This window comes from Anthonomus grandis, chromosome 10, assembly GCF_022605725.1.
Source record: "Anthonomus grandis grandis chromosome 10, icAntGran1.3, whole genome shotgun sequence".
Taxonomy (NCBI): domain Eukaryota; kingdom Metazoa; phylum Arthropoda; class Insecta; order Coleoptera; family Curculionidae; genus Anthonomus; species Anthonomus grandis.
In genome coordinates, this window is record NC_065555.1 from 2,739,448 (window position 1) to 2,754,799 (window position 15,352).

A 15,352-nucleotide genomic window follows, 5' to 3' on the forward strand; every position below is an offset into this window, starting at 1 on the left:
CATTGATGAATTAAAAAACAGCCACAGTAAAGACTCTGATGGAATGAACACAAAAATTATCAAAGCTATAAAAAATGAAATTATCATTCCCTTAACTAAATTAATCAACCACTCAATACTCACTGGCATTTTTCCAGCAGCATTTAAAACTGCAAAAGTTGTACCTCTTTTTAAAGGTAAAGGATCTGCTGATGACTATAATAGTTATCGTCCCATCTCCCTCTTACCTATTCTGTCTAAAGTGCATGAACGAATCTTAAAAAACCAGATTAATGACTATTTCGAGTCAAATCAGCTCTTTGCAGTAACTCAATTTGGCTTCAGGAAAAACAGGACAACAACTTTAGCTATAGACCATTTTACAAGTAATATCCTGGAAGGATTTGAAAAGTTTCTTGATACCTTGGCCTCGTTCCTGGATCTCACAAAGGCTTTTGACTGTGTGACACATAGCATTCTTCTAAAAAAACTGGAAGCCTACAATTTTCACCGGGAAGCAATTAAGATGCTTGAGTCATACCTGTCGAATAGAGTTCAGTTTGTTGTCTTTAATCAGAATAAGTCTGATATTAAGCCTTTGAAATATGGAGTTCCACAGGGGTCTGTCTTGGGACCCATACTATTTCTTATCTACATAAATGATCTGGCCTTTTCACAGGGGGGCTCTGTTAGCACTGTTCTGTTTGCTGACGACACAACTTACTATCAAAGTTATCACCCTTCAAATATCATTAATTTAGATCTCCAGACCCCGGAGAATAACCTCTTTCAATGGTTCTTGGCAAATCGTCTTTCTCTCAATAGTTCAAAGTCACAAACACTTAACTTTACTTTGCGGCACAATACATTGACTGAGCATCCTGCTTTTGGAAGCTGTTCAGATGAGGCTAAGTTTCTTGGTGTTCACCTTGATCCAGGATTGACTTGGGAACAACATATAGTCAAACTGTCTAGTAAACTGTCCAGTCTGTTATTCCTCTTTAGAAATCTAAAGGGAATTACTTCCTTGCAGGTCTTACTTACAGCATATCATAGTAGTTTTCACTCACAGCTAACTTATGCCATACTGACATGGGGTTATTCCTGCCATATAGATAAAGTATTTGGGCTGCAGAGAAAGTGTATTCGTATTGTGACTGGTCAGGGTTACCGAGATGACTGTAGGGAATCTTTTCGGAAGCTTAAAATATTAACTTTGCCGTCCGTGTACATTATGCAGTGCCTGTTGCGTGTTCACCAAAATCTGGATCACTATAGAACCCACCTACATTTTCATAATTATGAAACTAGGAATTGTAATAAGCTAGTGCCTGAGTTTAGCCGGCTTGAGAGATCAAGAAATGGAACCAGATACTTTGCACCAAAATTTTATAATTGTCTTCCAACAAACATTAAATCTCTTAGCCTTCCGCAGTTTAAAAAACAAATAAAAATGCATCTTTTAAAAATTTCTTTTGAGGGGTGCATTCTACTCATTTGAGGAGTACTTCTCATCCCAATTTTAATTTTAATCTTATGTTAATATTGTCTTAATAAGAATGTATGTTAAGTGTTTTAGGTTTAGTGCAAATATTGTGATTAGGTGTTATATTTTATCTGCTTTTGGGCAAAACTTGTTAGTTTGTATTTTATCTTTTATCTTTATTTGTAAGTAAGTGACTTGACTTGTAATAATGCATTGTATGTATATTATTATTAATAAATACTACTACTACTACTACTACTACTACTATCGGGGTATTTCCAGAATGAATATATCCAGCCTAATAGATCCAAGACTTCTTCATGGAAAGAGCTTGATTAAAAATTGCTGATAATTCTATTGATCATGAATTAAATTAAAATTGCAGATCATGTAAATGTCCACCAAGGATCCATTAAATCATTTTAATTAATTGAACAGCTAATGAGATTCATGGATCCTAAATTTGTTACCTAGAGATCCAAGCGTTGACCTGTGAAACTTTCATCAATAACTCTTGATTGATAGCAAAATAAATTGAACTTTTGATCAACCCTTTGGTCCATTGTTCCATCCTTCAGTTCTCATGAAACTCTCAATTTTGAGGCAGTTCCAATTTAATCTCCATCATTTCTTAGCATGTCTTCTTATCATCAAAGTGACCTCAGTTATCCTAACGTTTCAAAGCTCGTTTTGGCCTTTTCAATTAACGGCATTAAAGCACTAAAAAAAAGCCTCTTGTTCAGTTGTTCCAACGAGCTTAAGCCCGATGAGAAAAAAAAACAACTGAGAGCTTATTAATAAAATAATCCGAAACACATGGGTTTTGTCGATCGTCGAGCTTTTTGTTATAGACATCACCTCGCACCCGAGTTATTTAATAATTACACCCATCAAAGTAGTAAAGCCGTACGGGAAGGTCAATAACACTCTCCGTAAGGTTAACCTGTCGAAGAAGAATTAAAGGAAACCAACCACCCGGTTATTGTGAAACAAAAACGTAATCTTTTTTAATTCGGACCATTACGCAAGAAAATCATTTGTGGCGCGGTAAAATCATTTTCGTGTAATCGAAATTAACCGAGTTCCTGCGGCACCCGAAAAATATGTCCAAGGCATATCAAATTAAAACCAAATTAATATCGCATTAGTCCCTTCTTACAAACGACGGTTGGTTGTTCCTTGGTCGTTATTCTCTCGTGGTATGCACGCTACCATACATCTTCTTTCTCTTACCGTATCATCATTTGATGATTTGTATTCCTGTGTCACGTCTCGGAGCATCCGTGGCCCGTTTTATCCTCTTTTTTTTTCTTTTCTTTTTTCGTGTTGGAGAAGAATGACTTTCAGGTTATTGCTCGAATATATTCTGTTGTGTGACTAGTTCCTCTCCTCTGCTCTTTTTTTCGTTGTATATAAGTGAATTAGCAACCAAATGAGAGAATCGTCAACGTTCTAGTGAACAGATCAGTCAGGCAAAGTTTGTTTTGTGACTCTAACTTTCGTAGATCAAGAGTTATTGAGCAATAAGTTTGAGGTTAATGGATTAAGGATCTGCTGACGTGAATCAACATTTAAGTTGTTTTGTTTCTTGTATTCATGCTTTATCTTTGTTTTACTGCCTGGATCTTCTAGGTATTGTGCGTTTCTTATGTAGTTTATTCGAAAGAGTTAATTTCGGAAAAAATTGGTGGAATATTTTTCAGTGTTTTCTTGGGATATATCATAGTTCAATTTCTCCATCACTGTCTGAATCATCTGGAAATTATGTTTTCTTCACGTAATCTATCCGATTACGCACGAAAACCATCATTTTAGTAAATTTATTCGTCATGTATCAAAGTGAGAGGGGGATATAGGTCAAATAGTGGATGGAATTTTTCTTCGTTTTCCGGATATATCCTTGTTAAATTTTTCTGTTAATTTCTGGATCATCTGGAAATTAAGTTTTTCACACGTAATCTGTCCGATTACGCACGAAAATCATCATTTCAGTAAATTTAATTATCATATGTCAAAGTGAGAAGGGGATATATGTCAAAAAGTAGATGGAATTTTTCTTCGTTTTTCGGATATATCCTTGCTCAATTTTTCTATTAATTTCTGGATCATCTGGAAATTATGTTTTTCTCACGTAATCTATCCGATTACACACGAAAAGTATTATTTTAGTAAATTTATTTATCATATATCAGAGTGAGAGGGAGATATAGGACAAAAAAAATTGTTAGTATTTTTTTCCATTTTTCGGATATATCCTTGTTCTATTTTTCTATTAATTTTTGGATCATCTGGAAATTATGTTTTTCTCACGTAATCTATCCGATTACACACGAAAATTATTATTTTAGTAAATTTATTTATCATTATCAGAGTGAGAGGGAGATATAGGACAAAAACATTAATAGATTTTTTTTAATTTTTTGGAAATATTCTTAAATTATGTATTCGGAAAATTAATTAAAAATATTCGGAAATTATGTTTTTCAGACGTAATCTGTCCGATTACGCACGAAAATCATCATTTCAGTAAATTTAATTATCATATGTCAAAGTGAGAAGGGGATATATGTCAAAAAGTAGATGGAATTTTTCTTCATTTTCCGGATATATCCTTGCTCAATTTTTCTATTAATTTCTGGATCATCTGGAAATTATGTTTTTCTCACGTAATCTATCCGATTACACACGAAAAGTATTATTTTAGTAAATTTATTTTTCATATATCAGAGTGAGAGGGAGATATAGGACAAAAAAATTGTTAGTATTTTTTTCCATTTTTCGGATATATCCTTGTTCAATTTTTCTATTAATTTCTGGATCATCTGGAAATTATGTTTTTCTCACGTAATCTATCCGATTACACACGAAAATTATTATTTTAGTAAATTTATTTATCATTATCAGAGTGAGAGGGAGATATAGGACAAAAACATTATTAGATTTTTTTTAATTTTTTGGAAATATTCTTGTTTAATTTTTCTGTTCCTCTCTGAACCACCTCGAAATTGTGTTTTTCTCACGTCATCTATTCGATTATACACGAAAACCGTTATTTCAATAAATTTATTGGTCATGTATCAGAGTGAGAGGGAGATATATGTCAAAAAAAATTGTTAGAATTTTTTTTTATGTTTCGGATATATCCTTGTCTAATTTTTCTATCACTGTCTGGATCATCTGGAAATTATGTTTTTCTCACGTAATCTATCCGATTACACACGAAAAGTATTATTTTAGTAAATTTATTTATCATATATCAGAGTGAGAGGTAGATATAGGACAAAAAAATTGTTAGTATTTTTTACCATTTTTCGGATATATCCTTGTTCAATTTTTCTATTAATTTCTGGATCATCTGGAAATTATGTTTTTCTCACGTAATCTAGCCGATTACACACGAAAATCATTATTTTAGTAAATTTATTTATCATATATCAGAGTGAGAGGGAGATATAGGACAAAAACATTGTTTGAATATTTTTTTATTTTTCGGAAATATTCTTGTTTAATTTTTCTGTTCCTCTCTGAACCACCTCGAAATTGTGTTTTTCTCACGTCATCTATTCGATTATACACGAAACCCATTATTTCAATAAATTTATTGGTCATGTATCAGAGTGAGAGGGAGATATATGTTAAAAAATTGTTACTATTTTTTTCCATTTTTCGGATATATCCTTGCTTAATTTTTCTATTAATTTTTGGATCGTCTGGAAATTATGTTTTTCTCACGTAATCTATCTGATTGCACACAAAAACTATCATTTCACTAAATTTATTTATCATATAACAGAGTGAAAGGGGGATATATGTCAAAAAAATGGATACAATTTTATTTATTTTTGGGATATATCCTTGTTTAATTTTTCTATTACTCTATGACTCATCTGTAAATTATGTTTTCTTTACGTAATCTATTCAATTAACCACGAAAACCGTCATTTCAGTAAATTTATTTGTCATGTATCAGAGTGAGAAGGGGATATATGTCAAAAAAATTGTTAGAATTTTTTTTTTATGTTTCGGATATATCCTTGTCTAATTTTTCTATCACTGTCTGGATCATCTGGAAATTATGTTTTTCTCACGTAATGTATCTGATTACACACCAAAAGCGACATTTCAGTAAAGTTACTTGTCATGTATCAAAGTGAGAGGGAGATATAGGTGAAAAAAATTAGATTTTTGTTATTCTTCGGATATATCCTTGATTAATTATTTTATTACCCTCCAAATGATTTGGAAATTATGTTTTCCTCACGTAATCTATCCGATTACCCACGAAAACCGTCATTTCAGTAAATTCATTTGCCATGGATCAGAGTGAGAAGGGAATAAATGTCAAAAAAATTGTTAGATTTTTTTTATGTTTCGGATATATCCTTGTCTAATTTGTCTATCACTGTCTGGATCATCTGGAAATTATGTTTTTCTCACGTAATCTATCTTATTACATATCAAAACTAACATTTCAGTACAGTTACTTGTCATGTATCAAAGTGAGAGGGAGATATCAAATATCAACAAATCGATAGAATTTTTTTAATTATTCGCATATATCCTTGATTCATTATTTTATAACCCTCTAGATTTTCTGGAAATTAGGTTTTCCTCACGTAATCTCTCCGATTACACACGAAAACCGTCATTTCAGTAAATTCATTTGTCATGTATCAGAGTGAGAAGAGAATAAATGTCAAAAAAATTGTTAGATTTTTTTTATGTTTCGGATATATCCTTGTCTAATTTTTCTATCACTGTCTGGATCATCTGGAAATTATGTTTTTCTCACGTAATCTATCTTATTACATATCAAAACTAACATTTCAGTACAGTTACTTGTCATGTATCAAAGTGAGAGGGAGATATCAAATGTCAACAAATCGATAGAATTTTTTTAATTATTCGCATATATCCTTGATTCATTATTTTCTAACCCTCTAGATTATCTGGAAATTATGTTTTCCCCACGTAATCTATCCGATTACCCACGAAAACCGTCATTTCAGTAAATTCATTTGTCATGTATCCGAGTGAGAAGGGAATAAATGTAAAAAAAATTGTTAGAATTTTTTTTATTTTTTGGATATATCCTTGTCTAATTTTTCTATTACTGTCTGGATCATTTGGAAATTATGTTTTTCTCACGTAATCTATCTGATTACACACCAAAATCGACATTTCAGTAAAGTTACTTGTCATGTATCAAAGTGAGAGGGGGATATAGGTTAAAAAAAATCGCTATAATTTTTTTCATTCTTCGCATATATCCTTGATTAATTATTTTATAACCCTCTACATTATCTAGAAATTATGTTTTCCTCACGTAATCTACTTGATTGCACACAAAAACCATCATTTCGCCTAATTTATTTCTCATGTACCAGAGTGAGAGGGAGATATAGATCAAAAAAATTTAAAAAATTATTTTTTGTTTTTCGGGTATATTCTTGTTTCATTTTTCTATTACTCTCTGGATAAATTATGTTTTTCTCACGTACTCTATTTCAATAAATCTCTCATTTCAGTAAATGTATTTAACATATATCAGAGTGCAAGGGGGATATAGGTAAAAAGAATTAGTCGAATGAGTATTAAATAAGAACTAGGATCAATTTACACGCTTTTAACTTTCTTGGATTCAAATATATGATCATTTATATCTAATTTAACCACGAGCCACCACTGTACGTCCATTTATAATCCAATAAACATAATCGTAACCTTAAACGTTAAATACCCATTCGCTTTCTTAACTAATTAGTAATTACCAATTTAAAAAAAAAAACTAGACAGAAATTTGATTGACAGATGACCGGATTTACATGCTGCATGTAAACTTTCTTTTTCATCCACAATCCATATAGATTGACTATTAATTTGCATAAAAAAACGTCCGGGCGATTTTTTACAGCTGAATAAACAACGAAACGAGGTCAATTGATTAGGATACACATTTTGCAGAGTTAGGGTTGATTTTCTAAGACGACTTATTTAGGACACTAAAAACCCATTATAAATCACTTAAAAGGCATATAAGGAAAAACACATCAACCCGGCAAGGAATCGATCCGACCATAGATGACAGAAGACGTTATTATGCGCATATTCAATCATTAATATCAACTCATATAATACAGAAACATATATATCCCGTACAAATTTATAGCTCTGTACAAATGTTTCCAGCGAAAGTAAATGTTAGTTATGCATCATAGTGAAGGACATTATTGACGGTTGTGAGATATGTACTGACCCACTTAATAGGCACTTTAATAAATCATTCACATTCGTGGCGTAGTAGGCATAACTATACACCGATCATGTCTTATGAATTGCTTTTGGATGCTTTGAAAGGTATGAATTTTAATTTTTTTCGTTGCCAGTAAATTAGAGTTGATTATTATTTGTCAAATGAAGCTTGAGTTATCCATCTTGCCACAGTTATCCACCAATATAATGATCAGTCAATGATCAAAATCATTTTAATTGCATTTGGTAGATCATGACTTCAATTTTGTTTATGATGCTTATGACTGTAGATCAACTACCAGGAGAGATAGGTGCCATTTTGTGACTTGGTTGAAGAACACATTTAGATATTTAACATATCAGATATCTTCAATGATGTTGGGTTTAGGACCAATTAAGTAGATTACAGCCAATCCAAAAAAGCCTATCTTGTGATTCTAGCTTTAATAGATCAAAAGTTATCCAACAAAAACTTTGAACTTCACCAATTAAGTGACTGTTGACGTGAAGTAAAATTTATGATTTATTTATGACTCAAGCTTCATCTTTGTTTATAATGCTTTTAACGGTAGATCAATTACCAAAAAAGATATTAGAGACTATTTTTGTTATTTGAAAACGTTCTTAATATTTGACTAAATATTGGTGTTAGATCTGGAGACCATGCAGGCCATTACTATATACAGGGTGGTCCATTTAACTCGAAAACTAAACATGTATCCAGAAAATGTTTCATGTGAAGTTTGAATGGTTTCCAGGGGGCCATAAAATGACGTCATTGGTTTGAACTTGAGTGGACGTCTTCAAGGTCAAATGAAGGTCAACTTCACTTTTTTGCATAGAAACCTCTATTTTTTTTAATAGTGTCTGATTTAGCGTTAAAAAATAAGTAACTTTCGTCTGACACTTTTTTGCATGCGACCTTTTCTTTTCAAGATATTAACTCTTGATTCTTTTACGAATTTTTTCCTTGACTGACATTAGAAACAGCTTTGGTTCAGCAATTCTTTAATATTGTTGTGACAAGGCATTGTTGATCAATGATCAATGCAAGTTGTTATGATGCGAAAATTTTCTATAGTGAACAGATCTCACGTGTTTATCCCAGGTATTTCAGGCGATTGTAAACAAATACTGATGAATAAAGTAAATGAGAGATTATTTTGGTTCACAGTGACTATTTGACTATTTTGTTGAGTGACTATGGAATACCTAACAATAAATGAAAAAGCTGAAATGGTCCTTATCTATGGTGAATCTGAACGGAATATTAATAGAGCCATTGAACTGTATACCATGCGACATCCTCTACGGCGACTTCCATAGCGAGCATCATTTTATCGTGTAGTAAATCACTTTATAGAAGATGAAAGTGTGAGAACGATAAATCGAGCACGAAAGAGAAGCATTACCAGCCAAAATATTGAAATTGCTGTCTTAGCTGCAGTTGCCCATAATCCTGGAGTCAGCTCACGATCACTGGAATCTCCAAAACAAGTGTCCTGAGAATTTTGAAACGCCACAAGTTTCATCCGTATCACTTGTCGTTACATCAAGAGCTTCACGGGAATGATTTCCAAAATCGTGTAGTTAATCGTCATAACATGCATTATTGGGCAGTTGAAAATCCCAGGTGGTTTCGAGCGATAGAACATCAGCGGCCATGGTCTGTGAATGTCTGGTGTGGCATCATCAATGATAAAGTCATAAGACCTTATTTTATTAATGGTGTCCTTACAGGCCAAAAATACCGTAATTTTTTGCTGGAGATTCTACCAGTATTTTTGTTGCGCGCCAAGTTTTGGATCGTGACTTCAATGGACGTTGGATAGGTCGCGGTGGAGCGGTCCACTGGCCGCCACGGTCACCTGATTTGACGCCCTTAGATTTTTTTCTATGGGGTTATTTGAAGGCGATCGTATATCGCGATCCACCAACGAATCCCGAAAATATGAAGCTGCGAATCACGGAGGTTTGCGGGCAGATGCTGCATTCTGTTCATCGATCGTTTAGAAAGCGAGTCTAAAAATCTATAGAAGTGGAAGGTCAACGCTTCTGACTTTTTTTGTTTTATTTTCTTTTATTTGAACTTTGTGCGTTTTATTTTCAAGTTTTCGATTCTGTTGATAATAAAATTCTATCGTAAGATACTTTCACTCCTTTTGATAGATCATCAGTTACTCTCTACAAGGGCAAATGTCATTGTCAAGAAAAAAATTCGTAAAAGAATCAAGAATTAATATCTTAAAAAGGAGAGGTTGCATGTAAAAAAGTGTCAGATGAAAGTTAATTATTTTTTAACGCTAAATCAGATACTATAAAAAAATAGAGGTTTCTATGCAAAAAATGAAGTTGACCTTGCAGACGTCTACTCAAGGTCGTCATTTTGTGGCCCCCTGGAAACCCTTCAAACTTCACATGAAACATTTTCTGGATACATGTTTAGTTTTCGAGATATTGCGATGTCTCAAGTTAAATGGACCACCGTGTATATTGTTAGAAGATCGAAGAAGAAGAAGGAAATAAGATATTTCTACCCTCACGTACCATAGTGCCATGCTAACTTAGACAAATATTTCATAATGAAACCAATACGGTTCCACTGTAACATTTTCTCTTTAATTCTCTCTTAAACCACGCCCTGGCACTTACAACCATTGTGTAAACATACATTCGGTAGAAACGGGATAATAGCAGTTTTTATAACAATGGATTTGGAAAACGACGTGGACACGTTTTAAGATCGAAATCAGTGTAAGTTGGTTATTTTTAATTTTAAGACAATTAAAAAAGATCCGCGGAGTTCAACATTCTTTAAACGCGTGATAAAGAGAATCAGTAGGCATAAGAAGAATGGGGTAAAAAAAATCTATAATCATACCGTAATATTCTATAAACTAATATCCGTGAGGAATGTAATTTCTTGAGTAGAGCAAGAGATACACGGTCCAAAGTCTTATAAGACGGGCCGAAGAAGAAGAAGAAGAAGAGGAAGAAAGAGAAGGAGAAGAAGAAGCCGTTGAAAATATAGCAATTACAAAAGGTTTTTGTTCTTCGCGTATAGCGGTTGTTTCTTCGATAGATCGACTTCTATCGGACTGCCCGATGGGACGAAATTCCGTTTATATTATCGTTATCGTCCACCATTTTGGCATTTAAAACAACAACAAAAAATTGCGGGAAATTTAAATTCAGTCAATAGAAAAAGTGAGTAATTAAATAAGGACGGGTTCAGGGCATTTAATTGTTAGTAAAATGTCAACGTATTCAAAATGTCAACGCTGTAATGTTTGTTGAAGTATTTTAAGACGAGAAATTAAAACGCAACTTAACTGAGTGGTTATAGCGTGTTTTAAAAATGCAGCTTAATTGAATGACTATAGCACAGACACAAACCTTATTTACAGCGACGTACAAAAGAACATAAGAGACTATAGCAGCCATTCTAGCGGCTGTAGTGTAGTGCGAAGTAAAAATAACGTTTATACCAAGCAACGGAACTATGAACTGTAAAAAATTAGGAACTAGTGGCAATACTAAGAATTAAAAATGGCACGTTACAACTTAATGGCGGGAGATTCGAATGGCGCAAATGGCGCTAAATTTGAATTTTATTCTACTAAATCGCTCATTCTCGGAAATTAATTGGATAGAAAAACTAATTGAATTGCCATTTTTCGAAAAATCCCTCTCGTAATTATCTCTATCTTTGTTGTTGTTCCACTCATTGTCGAAAGAAGATTTTTTTAAGGAAATGTGCGTGAACGTGGCCTTATATTGACGTTTACGAGAACCGTGTCGGCAAAATAGATTGCGCGATTTGGCGGGAAATTTGAATTTTAGTCTAGACTAAATAATAATTTTACAATTGATACAAACTAAATCAATAGAAAAAGTGGCTTAATTAATTGAACTTGAAATTTGAAATTTAATTGAACCCAAAGGTCAATCGATCAACCCCAAATGTTGTCATTATAACGTCAAAGAATTGCTTAAGCCATAAAGAACAATTAATAGGATTTTCAAATAACCCAAGCAGCATACGATTGTTCAATAAACGTTTATTTTTGGTTTACATTAGTTGTACATTTTTGGGTTAACTTCAATCACAAAAGTATCAGATAAAATGTCCGCGTGATATACCTTGAGGTATTTACTGACCAACCGTTTGCTTTTGCAGCTCCTTCAAACTGATGCTGATAAATATTTTATGATGATAATAAATATTTCTCATCAAATTGAGGTGCATCGGCCCAACGGTTTTCATATTGGCACAAACTTCGTTCTTGTGGTCCACTGCTGGAAGTCAGGGCACGTCATCGAAAGTGTCGACGTCCAATGCTGCGATTCTGTTTTGAACTTCCTGGATCCTGTCCTCCATTGATGAAAGAATTTCTTTTTTTAATTAGTTAGTCTTTTTAATCGTATTATGGACAAAAATTTAAGCTCGTTCACCCTTGACGCGTCGTGCCAATTAAAACTTACACGTTTTGCGTGAATAGTACAAAGATTTGAATGTTCGAAAATACCAACCAAATATGCCTGGCTGGCTTCTTGCAAAGCCATCACAGCGGAACTTTGGAATCGCAGATTGGTCTTAAAGTCCTATGCTGACATTGGAATAGTAGTTTTCTAATCAACAGTTCGTTACTTTTCAGTAACGACGAGTTTTTCTCAGAGCTACGGTTCCCGGCCTGTAACGATGAGGTTTCTTAACTCCTCCGGTGGCTGGGGCACTTTTGCGGGTGGCCTTGATTGCTAATTGCTTTATTGGTGCCTTTCAACCAGTCGATCCACCACTTTTAACATTTTCTTCCAACCCGGCAGAATTTTCTTTTAGCCTCTCCCCAAGCTGTTTTTAAATTAGTTTTATTTTCCAAAATTTTCTAATCATTCTCCCTTAATGTGGCACTGCACAGTTTTCTTCCAGTTTTGCAGAATTTTTCCCACTTCACTATTTCCCAAATAAGCTCGATTGTAATGAACACACAATGATATAAAGGTAATCTTTATGCTCATATTTATGAGCCTTGTTATCTACAATATATTTTTTTGGTTCCTTGAGAAGTTCGGCTTTTACCAATGTATGATTAAATTCAATTTCATTATTGATTAACCATTCTTAAATGGAAGACTTATTCGGGGTATTTAATATTATATTTATGTTATTCACGTTTAACAAGAAGGTCTATTACATTTTTTTTATTTATTTGTTTATCAAAAACAAATAGGATGTTAACAGACCCAAAGGAACATCCACAAATTACAAAGTGTTTCAGGTGTATTTTACTAAAAAATAATAAAATAAAGTTTCTAATTTAGGGTTCTTGTTAATTAGAACTAGGATCTCTGATTGTCTTCTTAAACATAGAAAGAGAGAGACAAAATAAATCTAAGTATGTAAAAAATGTGGAATGATATAAGGAAAGCATACGACTTAACCGCATGTTAATAATATACAATTATTATTTTATAAATATGGTATATTGTATGCTATTTAAAAACATTTACAAAATGCGTTTAATAATGAGCCTCTTAGCAAGTATATGTCATATTATAGGAAAAAATATATATCACATATCATCAAGGATATTTTTGAACTCGTTTATTATTATCAGGTTTCTGATTTAAATACCGCTGGATGTAAATTTCATAATTATTGAAGACATAGATAGAGACAGTAAGCAAACAAATAAAATTCAGATATAGATATGTAACTCCGGTATCGATTTTTTTGAACGTCAAAATTAGCATTATACACGTATATTCTACAGTTTAATAAATAGACTTTGATTTTTGATGTATTTATTAACCGTATATGGGTAGGGTTCATAAGTTAATAAATATACCAAACCGTTGAATAAACCTATATTTAACGATAACATATTAATGTACGGTGTATTGCTTGGGAATGAAGACTCCGAGACTCTGAGTGATGATGTTAATAAAAAAAGTTCTTTTCAATCATTTATTGACGATAAAGTGAAGAAAAGTTAAACATCCACAAAATCAATTGATAATGAAATTAGGGAGCAGTTCACGTATATCAAATGAAACGATTATAGAAAAATATAAGGATAAGAAATATAGACGGTCACGTATGTTACTACCGGTGTGCCACATCTTTTCAGCAATCTACAAGTACGTGTACCCGAGACATAATTAACAGGAACGTATTTACATAAGGCCGTTAATTAAATTAGCAATTAATACGGCTAATTAGCTGGTAGATCTTGTCTTGGCTTTGAGGCATTCCCTTGGTATTTGTGCTACTAAAATTACATTTTAAAATGTTGGAAAAAGCAAACGATTTGTTCGTCTTCTTCCAGAGGCCATTATTGTAGTTCTATCTGGACCACCACCTTTTTCCCTCTTATAAACGTTCTAACATCTTCGTTAGACCAATTAGTCCAAGTAGTATATCTCGGGCCGATGTTGCCTCCATGCCGGTTTATTGTACGAGTTATTTACAATTTCCTCGGAAATAATTTGTATCTCGTCCGATAATTATCGGGCAAGTTGCGTCGGTATCAATAAATATTTGCTATGTTACCACCATTGATTTATGTTTTAATCGGGGAACGTTATAACGATCCAACTATATATGTTTCTGGCTTAATTAGCCCCGCGGTTTGATCGGTGTCTATTGTCAGCTCATTATCGTCATAATTACCTCTAAGTTAGTTAACTAATAGTTACTTGCTCTACAGACTAACAAGTATTAAAACCAAGGTATTAGTAAGCAATATTTTGATTAGATTAACAGTTTTTGAGATATGTCCATTTAAACTTTGACTCACGTCAGTACAGCCTTGATCGGTCATTGGTGGATAATTTTTGATCTATTGAAGCTAGATGCATAAAATTAAGCTTGTCTGATTAGTAATCGTTTGTTTCTAAAGAAGTGAAAATTGGAACATGACATTTCTTATCAAAATCTTGTAAATTTTTTTTTTGTTCTTTTTGTCATGTTGCCTTCTTTTTCCATAAAATGTATTCTTTCTTTTTCTTTCTGACAAATGAACGATGATGTTATGGAACAAGGCGTATGTTAAAGGCAAGTGTGAAGATTTATAATTTTTCCTGATGATACCACTGCATTTGCAAATCGTAATTTTGTTACTCATCAAATCAGGCCACATTATATGGGTGTTAAGCTATGTAAGAAGCAATTCTATCCTGTGAAAGAAAAAATATAAAAGAGTATAAATGCTACATAAAAAATAATTTCTTGAGAAAAGATCAATTCTATACCCTATAGGAATTCCTAAATTTTCAGTTCTAACCCTGTGTCTGTATTATCACCTCAATAAATCTGTTTTATTTTTTTTTATATCTTTTTAACTTAATTTTTAGTGCGTATTGTTATATTAGTGTTCTTACATGTGGATTGTCTGTAACGTAGATTTTTATTTTTTAGCTGTAATATGTTTTAAACATTTTTGTTTTGACGAGTGTGAACAACATTGTAATGACACAATAAAACTATGTGATTTAATTCTAGCGTTTTCTCGAGAAATTATTAGAAATTGAGAAATTAGCCCAGGAAGTTGTAGAATTTTCTTTTAAGAATATAATTCAGCTCCTTTGGACAAAATGCTTATATCTCTGAAACCGAGGAAGTTAGAGATCTGA

The 15,352-nt window shown here is 32.8% G+C and overlaps 1 protein-coding gene and 1 pseudogene across 1 annotated transcript in view; both read right to left on the minus strand.

The window, feature by feature from the left end:
• LOC126741222 (protein dachsous) overlaps nt 1-15,352 on the minus strand; it is a 409,897-nt gene that overhangs the window by 322,376 nt on the left and 72,169 nt on the right. The gene's annotated exons all lie outside the window — the stretch shown is intronic.
• Nucleotides 12,159-14,541, minus strand: LOC126740939 (histone H3-like; annotated as a pseudogene).